Source organism: Falco punctatus (genome assembly GCF_963210335.1).
Source record: "Falco punctatus genome assembly, chromosome: 1".
Lineage (NCBI taxonomy): Eukaryota > Metazoa > Chordata > Aves > Falconiformes > Falconidae > Falco > Falco punctatus.
Window position 1 is genome coordinate 74779706 of NC_137580.1, and position 14276 is coordinate 74793981.

The 14276-nt window shown below is 36.9% G+C and overlaps 1 protein-coding gene across 9 annotated transcripts in view; it reads right to left on the reverse strand.

Annotated features, from left to right (window-relative positions):
- Window positions 1-14276, reverse strand: part of CCSER1 (coiled-coil serine rich protein 1) — a 722600-nt gene that overhangs the window by 441937 nt on the left and 266387 nt on the right. The gene's annotated exons all lie outside the window — the stretch shown is intronic.

Sequence of the window (14276 nt, forward strand, 5' to 3'; positions counted from 1 at the left end):
TACCATGAGGGTGGTCAAACAAAGGAGTAAGAGCTCAGAGATTCTATGGGACGCTCATCTTTGGAGATATGTACAACATGATATGGCAAGTCCTTGAGTAACCTGCTCTAATGCTTTGAGTAAGGGCTTTGAACAGAGACCTGGAGAGGCCCCTTCCCACCCATTTGATTCTATGCTCCAGAGGGCATAGATTCATCAGCCAAAACCAGTCACAAAGAGCCAAAAGTTTAATAGCAGAAAAATAATTTAAATAGAGATTACTTGACATTTTGGTGGAATGTCGAGAATGTAACTAAAACCACTAAGTATTTTTCTGGCATGAAAGCATTCACAACTTCAGTGCTGTACCTACTTTCTCTTCAGCCAGCAGGGAAAAAGGCCAAATCTGCATGGAGAATAAATCTGAGAATGTGGCTGCACTGTGCAACAGTAGTATATTAATTACTACTAAATTACAAAAATGCTGTAACAGCAATGCATGACACCCATATTCATACTAAATTTATTCACTACAATTAAAGATGTTAGCATAAGTAGTGAAGAAAATGACAATTATTATCCATTTAATGTATAGTTCTAATTTTCTATTCCATTTGAATTTTCATGCAACACAAAACTGAGTCTGAATTTTAAGCATGGCCATATTTTGGAAGGACAAAGAATATTTTTCTACATTAAATTTTCCTTAGCTAACTTTGGTTTCATAGAAACCAGATACAAGAAGGGATTAATATGATTTCTCAAGACAAGCAATTCCCAAGGCCATACTAACAAATTGGAAATGAGGCTACTAGAATTATCTTTCATGGATGGCTCATTTTTGTATTTTGCAAGCTACATAATGTGCAGTAGGGACAATGTGTTAGATCGAGACATGCACCACAGATCACATATATGGACAGATGCTCATGATGGCCAACGGAACTAAAATTTTCTAATCCAGCCTTTTCAAGACTCTCATAAAACAATGAAATTACTCTGTTTTAATTTTTAAATACATTGGAACAACTTTTTGAGTATAATATTTTGTGTCCTTTAAAATAACAATCCAAAGTGAATGGTAAAGGTGCTATTGACTGAAGGATATTAAGCCACTGCTAATTCATAGCCTTAATTAAAGAAGCCTCAGGTATAAATCATGCAAAGAAAAAAAGCTTCTAACTGAAGTTTCATAACATAGGCCACTTTAAAGGGTTTATAAAAGAAGTCATATTCAAACTATTGGAATGTACACTTACTAAGATTTATGTAACCAGAAAAGCACATTATTTAAATTGAGTAAGACGAAATTACAAGATCCTCTTTTTTCCTGCCCAGTGCCTGCAGGCTGGGAAACAAATTATTCCTTAGAATATTCTGCATATTCACTTTGCAAGTCCCGCCAAAGTTCCATCTTTCTCATACTCCTGAACAGGCATCTTATGTGGATAACATCCTGACACTGAGAAAGGACTAACTTAAGATGTAATTCCTCCCTTTATGCTATCATGGAGAAGAACTGGTTATCAATAGCAATACTCTGATGGCCCAGTGATGAGACAACAAGCAGTAGTCTTGGAGCACTGTCATCCTCTCTAACATGGAAGAGATGCAGTGTTTATGTATAAGCTATAAATGTACTAGAAATACAGAAAAACTTAATTTCAACTGAAGAAAATACCTTTAATGACTTCAGTGGACTTTATATTGATATTATACTGCTCAACACACAAATTTAGCATCTTTTCAAACCTTGTACTAAACTATGAAATGCACCATAATAACTTATCACCACTCACTGTCATAACACTTTAAAATCTAACTCAATTGCTACTGGAAAATAGCAAGTCAGAGTTGGCATACAGTGAACATTCAGGTCATATACTACCTCTGAACTGTCTGAAACAAATATAACTGATTTGTGACAGAAAAACTCTTCACTGTCTGATACAACTCTTTCTATTCACTGCAGGAAAAAAAAAACCAACTTATTTTAAATTCATTCCAGAGTTGATACTTCAGCAAGTTCATTATTAACAACGTCCAGGTGGCCTATTACTGTATTATTATGGTAATCCACTGCAATTCATCTCAAGGCAGCAGTATAGATCTAGTAAGGAGGAAAAAAAAATAGAGTTCTTACTAAAAGTAGAGGTTTCCCCTTCACTAGTAAAGCACCTCTTTGGCTTTGAAGTTGGAGAATGGGCTGGTTCCTCCACTGGCAGTGCAGGAGCTTCTTACAGATGGCCAGCCCCCTTCACCATACAAAGATGCGTATATTGTAATAAAAACATTTCACAAGCAAATGTCATCTGTGACAAACTTCTGAAGCTGTGGATAAAAAGCCTAAAGTTCTTTGTTAATGACTAAATAAAATGTATTTCATTTAAATGACAAAATTAATTCTATAATATTATCAACATCAAAAAATCCAGAAAAGTAATTTGGTTACTTTCAAATATATGGCTCCTGTCTGAGTTTTAGATTTGCCTGACATACACACACAGTTAGGCCATGTCCCTGCTTTAATAGAACCATAACTGAAAATGTTCCCGGGCACTGAAAGTCAGTCAGTGTTAAAGCACTTCTGAAATGCCTTGACCCAACCCAGCTACCACACTCTCAAATGATTCCCTGGCATGGTTTGGTTGTCAGGACAGGAAAATTGGATGGGACCACTCCATTCTGGAGGATGTCAGTTGTGCAGATGTGCACTAAAGAACCATCCCAGTAGAAGTCACCTCAAATCTCTAAGCATGACTATGCAGCCATCAAGCTCCAAGCTGAGATGTGAAACCAAGCCAGACTCCTAGGCAAGAGAAGAACCAGCCTGTTTTGAAAGGTCTGAGATGAACTGTGGGTGCAGTGGCAAATCACAGCTGAGAAGAGTGGTAGGAAGCTACTCTTGATTTTCTCCCAAGTATTACAGACTTCACTTCCCAGATAAAAAGTGGTTCCCATATTGTGTTTGATGGAGATCAGACAAAGCCCGACAGATGGCATACTTAAAACTCTGCCTAGCCCTCTAGACCACTGTTTCTAGGGAAACAAGGTAATTCAAGGTGCCGAAGTGGTGTCAATCTAAAGCCTGTGGAATACCTGCTATACAGCTGCATGTTACATCTAAGGGGACCAGAAATGACAACAGAGAAAAGCAAGCTTAATGTCAGTAGAATTTTTGTCACCGTGAAGTCTGAAAATGCACAGAAAGTTTGTTACAAATTTGTAAATGTTAAATAGGGTGAAAACCTGTGCAAATCTGTACTTCAAGCCTGCTAGCTTGTTTCTGTTTTATCTAGACATATCCACTGAACACCGTGAATATATTTCCTCATTTCTAATGGATACAAAACCCAGAAGCCTCAATATCCACATTTAGCAAAATGGTAGTGCCATTAAGACAGAGTTCTATTTCAAAAGCAGTCTTTATTGAAATAGTGAGATAGCATTAAAATAATGAATCAGTGACTTTTAGCATTTTAATATCCTCCATAAATCCAAGGCAACTACATGTTCACTAACTGAGGAAGACAAAATTGTGCAGCTCTTTTCAAAGGTTCTTTCTGTTAGGAAGGTAGAAGAACAACTTTCTTATTCCAAAGCATCTTTAAAGGGGTTTACGGGGGGGGGGGGGGGGGAGGAGGAAGGATCCAAAGATTTGCAACTTGAGCTAATGTGAGTTATTCTTCCCTTCTTACTGATCCTCAGATCAATTATTTGGAGAGCTTATGGTAATTTGAACTTCACTTACATAATGATTTCCAGATTACGTGGAGTTTAATCTTCTTAGTTTTCATCAGCAGTGCTCAAGAATTTGCTATAGCAGAATTAGCCTAAACTAATACAATTGGTCCCACAGAGTCTGTACTTCCTGATACCAGATTAACAGAAGAGAACACATGTAACATTGTGGGCAACAGGAAGGCTCTGCAAGCACAGCAAAAGACCCCTGTCTCTATGGCAGGAGCTGAACATACCTTCTTTCTTCTCTGAGGGCTTAGCTTCTAAAGCAGGGTCTTGCAAAAAGCCTTAAATCATTTATTTTCAGTGTTTGAGTGTGTAATTCTATCTGTATATACTCACATATAAATACAGCATGTATATATACACACTTTTTAATGTATATGTATAGTTACAAAATTCAGGCACACAATCATATATAAACACATATAAATTTGATGAACAAATATTTCAGCAAAAACACTCTCTTATTTGTTCATCACCTGGCCCACCAGGAAATACACGTCCTTTTATAATAGAAAAATGTAATTAGCTCCATATAGAGGTTATAACCTGAAATTCTTTTTCATACAAATCTAGATAGCCTTCAAACTGCACAAGAATTTTCTTTTTTCTCACCAACAGCAAATAGATGAAAGGGATCCTCACTGAGAAAAATTTTTCATTACTATTTTGAGAAAGGTCCCTCAGCTGGACCATGTAAGACACATAAGAGCAATTATTTCTGATTTTTAGAGAAAAATCTGCTTACCTCAAACACTTCCAAAACTCAGTTCAAAGCACTCAATGGCTCACTTACAATGATGTACGTTATAGTCAAGCGCTACAATCAACCCAGACCAAATCTTAATCTCTGTGTAATCTCTTACTAATCTCACTTAGTAAGAAACATGTTCCATCCCAAACAGTTTACAACTGAAATACATGGACACCTTTCAGAAAAAAGAAAGGTATTGCCTCATATTTAGCAGAAATCAGGCATAAACTTTTAAAAGCATGTTCCTAAATATTCCAATGGGCATATCAAATAATGCACTGCCAGATGCCTAAATATTCTCAAGCTCTAGTCAAGGAGGATAAAAATTGTCAAACTCCTTACTCAGTTCTGAAACTGCAGCCTTTGCAATAATGAAAAGATAAAAAGGTAAGCAAAACATAAACACTTGGCAAATTACCTGTACTAACATTCTTTGGCATCAAAATTTATACCTCTCTCTGTCTCACAAAATTTCTCAACATTAGTTCTGTTCTAACGGAGCATGCTTCATTAGTTATAGGGATGACACCTCAGAATATTAAACCACACCATGTCACAAGGTACCTATCGTTTGACATTTTACAGCTTTTAGAACTATGTATCATTTATTGATGCTCTAATGCTATGATATTTCAAGGCCAGCCTTTTACAAAAATGATGTTCGGTACCTGTCGCTATCAAAGTAGCAACCACACAAAAATGGGCACAAAATTCTAATGGCTAGTGCTGCCGTAAGTTAAGACAGTGTCAGCCTTTTCCATTATAACCCCTTTTATTTCAAAGGTTTATATCAGAGCCATAAGAACTTCCTTTGGGCTAGAACCTGGTGATCATGAAATATGGAATAAAATTTACAAAAAAAAGAAAGGGAAAAAAGCCCTCCATTTTTCAGCTGATGGTAGAGTGCAGCTGATCGGGCATGTCAAGCATTTCTTTCCTTTCTCTAAACCCTACAGGAGTCATAGAGCTTTGTTTATACTCCCTGATCTAGCACACAGAAACACAACTCTTGAGATTTCAGTTCTTTCCTTCCTCCTGGAATCTATTAAAATAATTAAATGTGATACAAATAAGATAATGTAACACCATACAGTAAATGGATAACATCCAAAAAAATAGCTACTTGGAAAAGATTGGTGGGGCTTATTTAATTTCAAGTATTAACAGTACAGTAGTAAATAAAACATTACAGACAAACCAGGAAAAGTCTGGGCATTGAGAGTATGGTAGAGTTTCAGTCTTTTTAATATTTTTTCCCTTTTTTTCCACCAGAAAAATTCAGTAGGGGATCGTTCCTGAAACTATTTTACAACAGGCATACAAAACATAAATTGCAGTTTAATTATGCAGAAAAGCAAGCAGTAGCTCAAATTACATCTCTCATTGGGATATAAACAAAAGGTTTACTTTTTATTTGGACAAAGGATAAATCTAGCTGCAGCCTTCATAAACACTATGTACTTCTGACTGGAGACAACTTCAGCAAAGATAAAAGCTAAAGGCACTTGAGGTCCTCTCCAAAACTCACTCCTAATGTACTCCATGAAGCTGACCAACTCAGCTCACCTGGGACTAGAATAGCAAAATTTTAATCTAATCTGTTAAAGAAGACAGCCATTCAAGTGTGCCCAGTAAACTTTATGGTATCGGGAGAAAGGAGAAATACAAATCTTTTTTTGCAACTGTCACCTTCTAGATTAAAACAACACTTCTCACCTTTGATCTCTGTTCTCAATGCTTGAGTCTTGGGTTTTAGAAACTGTGCAAATGGAACATAAAACTTTCAAGTTATTACAAGGTTAAAAAATGTAAAAGCAACCTGGAAAATCACAATGGGTACTGGATATGATGACTGCCTTCCAAGAAGCACAAGAAGTACACTCCTTTCAATTACCAAACTAGTTTCCCTTGCTTAAAAACAAACTGTCAAATACTTCCTACTGTAGGTAAGCATTTTTTGCTACCAAGCCTTTTAAAAATTCTGCTCAAAATTTTGAATATTTCAAAAGAAAAAAAAAAAGAAGAAAAAAAATTAAAATGTTTTCTGTGCCTGGTAAGAAGCTACCGAACTGTTAGTATAGACTTCAGTTAGAAGACAGGTACTTCAAAAAGCAAGGTTAAATCAACTAAAAGACAAAAGGACAGCAGGGTTTGAAACAAATATTTACTTAGTGCCTAGCAGAAGTCACCGACATGCGTTACACAGGTAGGACAGAATTCCAATGATACCAGAAAATTATGTAGAAAATCGATTTACTTTATAAAGAAGACAAGTCACTCACTTCAAGTCCTGTCTGACTTGTTTTTAAAATATTTGGAAGCACTTAACCTAACATTACTACTGAGTAAACCAAGACAGTATTTTCTGATGAGGTTATTAAGCATTAAGAACACTTGTGAAGCAAACAGGCAGTTCATTGTATCTTGTATTGGCTGAGATGCATAATAGACTGTTTTAAAGGTCCAATTAATATTTACCAACATCCCCATAGTGGACTACCTTCATCATTCTGCTTGCTTTCCTTGCATCCCAACCGCTACCTGCCTTCATCCTGGGCAGGTGATTCAGGGAACTCTTCCTGGACTGGGTCCAATTACAGAAATGTCTTGGCTGCAGACTATGCCAAGGCTTGAGCACAGATACAGACATCTATATAATCATTCTACAGGTTACCATGCTATAGTTACACACGTTCCTCCACCAGCAAAAATGCACATACCTACAGGATTAGATGGCAGCTGAATGCCAGGGTCTATAAGAAAGAGGACTAAACCACCAGTGGAGGTGAGCAGTTAAAAGTTGAGGGATGCCCTATAGAAAAATCAGGCAGTTAAAGCTCTGCGGGTGTTCAGAAGATTCCAACCGATAATCCTAAAATTTATCCTTAGCTCTGTACATTTCCACATAGTGAAATATATAACGAGTAATATAATACAATCACCAAAATAACCAATTATTGCAAACACAGCTTTCTGAGTGAAGATAACCTTCAATACTCTCTAATGGAACTGACACAATGCACCTTCATTTTGGTGAAAGTATATGATTAAACAAATGTATCCCTTCTCATTGTCCTCTAACAGTTTAAGAATAATAAGTAGAAAGAAGTTATGTTTAAATTCAGAGGATATTTTCCACCTGCTTTATGTAGCAAATTCGATTAATATGTCAGGAAGAAACTACAATTTTAAAACCCATCCTATTTCATTACCACATAAAATAGTTGGAACCTAACGTTATTGTTAAAAAAGCTTTTATGTTAAATCCTCCTTTATGACCAATAAATGAAAGCATGTAATGGATTTAGGCACATAATTTATACAGAAATCCAGAACGTGCATGTTACTATATATTCATTCTTAAAAGACAGCAATCTACTAGAAAGGGTTTTTAATGCTTAATTTGGATTCTTCTGTATGTTTTTTTAGGAAACATTATTAATTTAGTATTTTACAAAATTTCCAATTCCACTGACAAACATAAGAGCCATAGTGACTTCAAAAGTTTGATTTAAAAAAAATAACAAAACAAGATGAGAAATCCAGCACCAATGCTAATTAAATACACCAGTTATTTAGTGAAGTTTGCTGACAAAACAATTCATGCTGCTCCTGGCACAGCAGCTGCAAATACCATGCTTTTTTACTAGCTGACTACTCACATATGTGTGTCTATGTTTGCATGTACATATGTATATTTGGGTTATATTATCAAGGAGACTCAGAATATCCTGAGTTGGAAGGGCCCCACAAGGAATCATAATCTAACTCCTGATTACCTAAAAGTTAAACCATGTATATAGAGAAATTGTTGAACTTATAAGAAAGCAAGATGAGAGAGAGAAATTACCTTCAGTTCACTCACTGATTTGAAATCTGTTGTTTCACAATTAAGAGCTCAAGGCAGACTTAGACACAAAATAATATGTATTTTTCCCACAATTAAATAGTATATACTTTCTGGGCTCCAGCCAAAACTGAACATAAATGAAGTGCATAGAACAGAAGAAATAAAGAATGTACTTTTAGAGTAACTGCATAAAAGCTACCCCAGATCTGTAGGTCTAACACTTTGAATTAAACCATTAGCTGGACCTTGTCTATGAAAAGTGCCAGGTACCAACATAAAATAAATAGCTCATATCCAGATGTATGTCTTCTTAGAACAAATGTAAGAAGCTGAGAGCTTCACAAGCACAGAGTTGTCCCAGGAACCACTCACCTTCCAGAGATTCAAAGCCTCCCCCCTTCTCTTCTGAATGCTGCACAGCTCAACACATCAACTTACAAAAGCTGCCATTGGCATGAACAGAGGCCGATAACTTTTAAAGAACAAATTCCCAGCTATATACAGGGGTAAAAGCTTGTAAGTTGTGGGACCCTTTGGGTATTATTTCCTTGTCAGTGTCCTCTCAAAACACCAGAGGGCTTGTATTCCTTCAGGTGAGTTTCACTTACAAGACAGGTGTTGCAATGTGGGCAACACATTAATTAGTGAAATTAAACCCCCTCCAAAAGCACATGCTCAATTTTTTAAACCAAGGCATTAGAGGCCAAACAAAAAGCAAGCAATAAACTAATTAATGTCTAAATTAACCTAATTGCTTTGTTCTCACATGACATAATCAATCACTAAATGCCACAGCAGAAATGTAATTTTATCATACCGTGAAACTAGCCCACCTACAGATTTCTCTGCCTTTGCCAGCATGGTCTTCAATGTTTTTCCTTTTGATTGTAAACAACTCATTAAAAAATAATCAGAATATTTAGTTTAATTTGACTAAAGTATTGCAATAGCATTTCCATACTGCCCACTTATAGAAGAAAATATTCCTCCTCCCTCCTTTCTCCCGTAACATGACCTGCTACGAAAAAGTAGATCTAAAAAAGTAGCAAACTAAGGCCAGAGGCAGATGAAAAAGAGGTGTTTGGTTAGGCTGACTATGAAGGACCAAAGCTCAGATCTCTGAATCATATTTAAATCTCTCTAAAGTTTTTATTGGTACACCAGCACACAAAAGGAAGTAGCGTGCTACAACTTCACTACTAGCACTAAGCTGTTTGTTGCTTACAGTATTTTTATGTTGATGCAGCATTACTTGATACATAAGTGCTTACAAACTATGTCCCACCAGAAGTTTCATTCTCTCTACAATGCCTCATCTCTCTCTTCACTTCCAGGACATAAGGTCACCTGCCTTTTCACTTTTGTATTTTAGATTGTCACATTAAAATTAAATGTTTAACTTGTTTTCTTTCTGGTTGTTACATTCTCTACTTTGAGGACCCTGCCTGAATTGCCTGAATATTTGGAGTTATTGTAATTGCTTCTAGTTTGCAATGCCAGGCTTGTTTACAGTTGAGAATAACATGAAGAACAGTACTGTGCGAAATTATGCAGGTTTAGAAAAGGTGCATCTCACTGAAAACATATGGCCCATGATTTTAATTTAATGTCTGATGTCTGAATTCTTTTGCACTGCACATATCCAAATTTTAAGCAGTAAATAACAGAAAACAAATTTTTTAACAATATGGTTATAACCCATACTATTAATTTATTCATAGTTGCAATAAATAGGATAATGAAAAACCACACTTGCAAATGTTGCCTTATGCCTGGACTGTCTCAGCTTTAAGTCTAATGCCACAACTTCAATACAATATACAATAGAACACACTGTTCAGAAGTGCTCTCTGTGGATCATTTTGGTGGGTGTCCTTCTTAAGGCTTACACACAGGTGCAAATACCCATCTCCTGGAGCCATACCTCTGTTTCCAGAAACTGCCTATGTGAATGCTATCTCATCTTCTCTTTTGTGCACACTGAAGAGTATTTGACATTTAAAACCAGATAACACTGCCTGGCAGCAAAGGGGAAGGTTTCTATTCACCGGAAGCCACATAAACACCAATCTCTGTCTTTGCTCAATTGTCTTTTAAACAAAGCCCTGAATGCAAATACTGCTCTGTCCAAAGATAGTCAAGATGATAAAAGTCTCCCTCTGCTCTGTGACATCTCCCAGGAGAGGCAATCTCATTCTGGTGAACATAGTGAAGGGCACTGTTCAAAAAGGAATAAAGTTCATTTTTTGTGACAGGACTGACAGATGTTACATGTTTGATATATGCGCACTGTTTTTCACTTGCTTTGTGGGGAGCCGATAAAGAGGAGCCAGGTATCAAATTATTGCTAAACCCCCCCTTGATGTCACAGAACCATAGGGAAGCGATCAGCATTCACTTAAATCCACAGTTCTTGGGCCCCTAAAATCAGAATGTCACACCTCTGAGTCTCCATCTAGCCATTTATGGAGATTTTTACCACTTAACTAAGAAGTTATTTTATTGGTTAAAATAGTAAGTAGATGTAAAGTGTGGTCAAAACTTTAGACAGGGAAGAGGGCACTAAAGACTTATGGCCTGCAGAATGCATATTTTCAGTTGTTTCTTGGAGTGGTCAGGTATTGTCCACACTCCTCTGATGCAATACAGAGGAGCAGAGATATCTGCCCTTGGAAGTTTTTATTCCATCTCACTTCTTTGGTCTACTATCACTTCTCCCACAATCTCTGTACCTGCATCTCCCACACTTTAGCATCTGGCAGCAACTCTCAAAACTACTACAGAGGTGTTTCCACAAAGGAAGGAGATTATCCCCCTACACACACCTCCAACAAGCCACTAACTTTCTTCACCTGTAAGGCTCCACTCAGCCAGCATAATAAATTGATGTAATTAGGCACAGCTAAGCTGAAAACAGGCTGGTTTAGAAGATCCTCTGACATTCACTAGAATTGAAGGTTTCAACAAAACTCCAAGCATAATCTGCAAATTCTTCTTCCCAAAAGAAACACTGGCTATGTTTTGCTGAAAGAAGTTTTCAGCTTGGCCAGAGTCATACAGTAAACACAATGTTTGCCAGCCAAATCTGGCAGTAGACTAATAAATAAGTTTTCCCTTAGAGATATTTTTATTAATTCTAGAAACATCACTCTGAAATTTTAGTATCAGCCATCAGATAAGATTAACAGGCTGCAACCTGCATTTTTTTACACAACATCATTTCTAAAGCTTTTTTGTTTCATTTTCAAGAATAAAAGCCCTGTTGGAAAAATACAAGGAAAGAGAAATTCCTAGATCAGAGCTCAGTGTAAGCAAAAAATATCTTCTAAATTACTTTATAATACCTGTAATATTAAAAATTAATTTTAGAAAACAGAAAATACAGTAAGATTTCATTAACCTAATGCAGATGGTTTCTCCTTCATCCCATCACTCCTAAACACAGCCCTTCACAGGAATAACTGAGAGACAAATGAAGCAACTCATTTAAATGAAGACAAAAACTGTAAAATAGACAATTAACACCTTTATGAGTCAGAAAAGAGGGAACAGCCAACCCAAACCTACAGGACCTTTGATTTGCACTTGCAAAGCTCTCAGAGAGCATGGTGAAAGGTTGGAGATCTTTATCCTTGCTACCCAGGATAAGCCACTAAGAGTTTTTGACATGCAGAACTTGCATGTCACAAGTCATGTGCTCTTGCCACAGCAATAACAAAGAAAAGAGAAAACCCGAAAATGCAAAGCAGAAGGCACAGGAATACTAACTTCATTTTTAAAGCAAACCAAGTGAGGATAACCAAAGAAATAATTGCACTTTTCACACCTTTAAGTAGAAGATGAGAAGCCTGCTTCTTACAAATGGTGATCAGCTCACAACCAACACAGAGGAACCCTGTGGACCCTACATGGACGATTAAGCTACACAAGAATAAATGATCGTCCCTTCAGAACATGAACATGAGAAGTCACTTGGATATTTAATGCAGACACTGCAGTATCAATATAATTGTTGAGGCAGCCACTGAAACAAGCAAAAGTTTTAAGGAAGAAAGTTTAAGATGTTGTTTCTTCATTAGTCTCTACTATTCTTTGCTTTTTCTCCTGCTTGGCTGACTAAGTGAGACAACTGGTAATGTTATTTGTGTAGATTACATTTTTCCCCACAACATCATCTAAAACAACAGGGTAAGCATTCTATACTTAATTACTTTATTTCCAATTTCGTGTGTGCTACATCTTTTTTAAAAAAAATACTTTGGCATTTTAATCAGCATTACATTCCAGTACTGCAAGACACACAGTGGGTAACTACAGTTGAAAATGGCACGGAATAACAAATGTGATAAAATAGCAGTTCCACACCTTGATTTATATATTTATGTCTATCTCTATATCTCTCTATACTCACCTCTGAAACCAGTGAAAGCTGTGGAAGGTTGGAAAATACATACATACTCTTTAACCACAAGATTCCTGGAATTTAACCAAACTGAAACAAACTGAAAATGCTTTTGTTTATAAGCCCGTAATATATCAATAGAAAGAGGTGTAAAATGGATATTAGATGTGTGTGGTAGCCAGCAGTGTTGTCATTTTGTGAATATCTAATACATGTTTCCTCTTTTATTCGTGATACGGGCAGCAAAAACAATTAAAGCCTTGGATAGGTGCACTGCTTATTACTGTAGACATAAGTTAAAACACATAAACTTTTTTGCTGCTGAAACACAAATTTCTCTTTCTAAACTAGCAAAAAATCTCTCCAAGTTTTTGTACGATATGTTGTCCAGTTTAAGAGTAGAAATTTAGAAACATCAATCACAAATAATACCTGGGGCTACTTATGTAAGAAATATTTGCACTCTTAATAACTTGGTATAGGCAAGAATTCTACTTTACATCCCTGCTTAAGTTGGCACATTTTATCATCACACTAAAGTATTCCTTAAATGTGAAAAGAAAGTACCAAGCCCCTCATTAGCACTACTGGCTACAGGAGCAGGAAATTTCATGGCAGTCATACATCCAAATGTTGGTAATAACACATAAAATATATCCTAAGAAATTTTTTGAGAGGAAGGGAAATAATGTAGAGTGAACATACAGGGAGGTACTTTTGAAGGACATCCTATTCCCAGCCCGGGGGACACTATTTCACCTGTATTCCAGTGTCCTATCTCTGTGCATGTTCCAGCTCAGGAGGAGATCAAAAGCAATTTCATATTCTGCTGAGGCATTTCAGAGCTTATCACACTACTTGTGGAACTTCAGCTGTGGTCCCTCTTGACCCTCTCCACTGAATTTCAAATTTCAACATCTAAGTGGAAAAAATTCCACTTCCACTTAGCTTGCCATCAGTGTTTAAAGTTGCAAAGCAGAATTAAAGCAGGGGACTTAAGAAAAGTTATCTTCTACTAAAACACCTGAAGAGTAGGAGCATGCGGCGAATGAAGAGACGGGACGCAGCTTGATGCAAGACGCAGCTTGATGCAAGCAAATGTCAATTTATTGTACAGAAGCACGACTTTTATACACTTTCAGAAGCTGCGCGTTTTAAACAGATTGGTTCTTGAAGCTAAGCATTGCATACTAGGCAATCCCTGATTGGTGGTTAACTGCCAGCAATTAACAGCAAGGTGTTACCTTTCCTTGGCGCCATCCGTCTCCCACTCCCCTGTGCTCTGCAAACATGCCTCATCATGTTAATTGTTGTCTAGACAAGCTCGAGCACATTCCTCTCAGCTAACTGATTGCCACGCATGGTCCTAGTTTCCAGCCCGCTCCTGCAGGAGCAGCTCTTACACTGGCAATTGTAGAGTCCATCCCTACCAGAACATTAGCAAGTCAGCTTCCTCAAGTATTTCTCAGTCATTTTACTCCTGTCTCAAAGGCCCAAGGGACATGGCAAAGCCAAACTCAACACTACAGCACCTTACAACCGGAAGT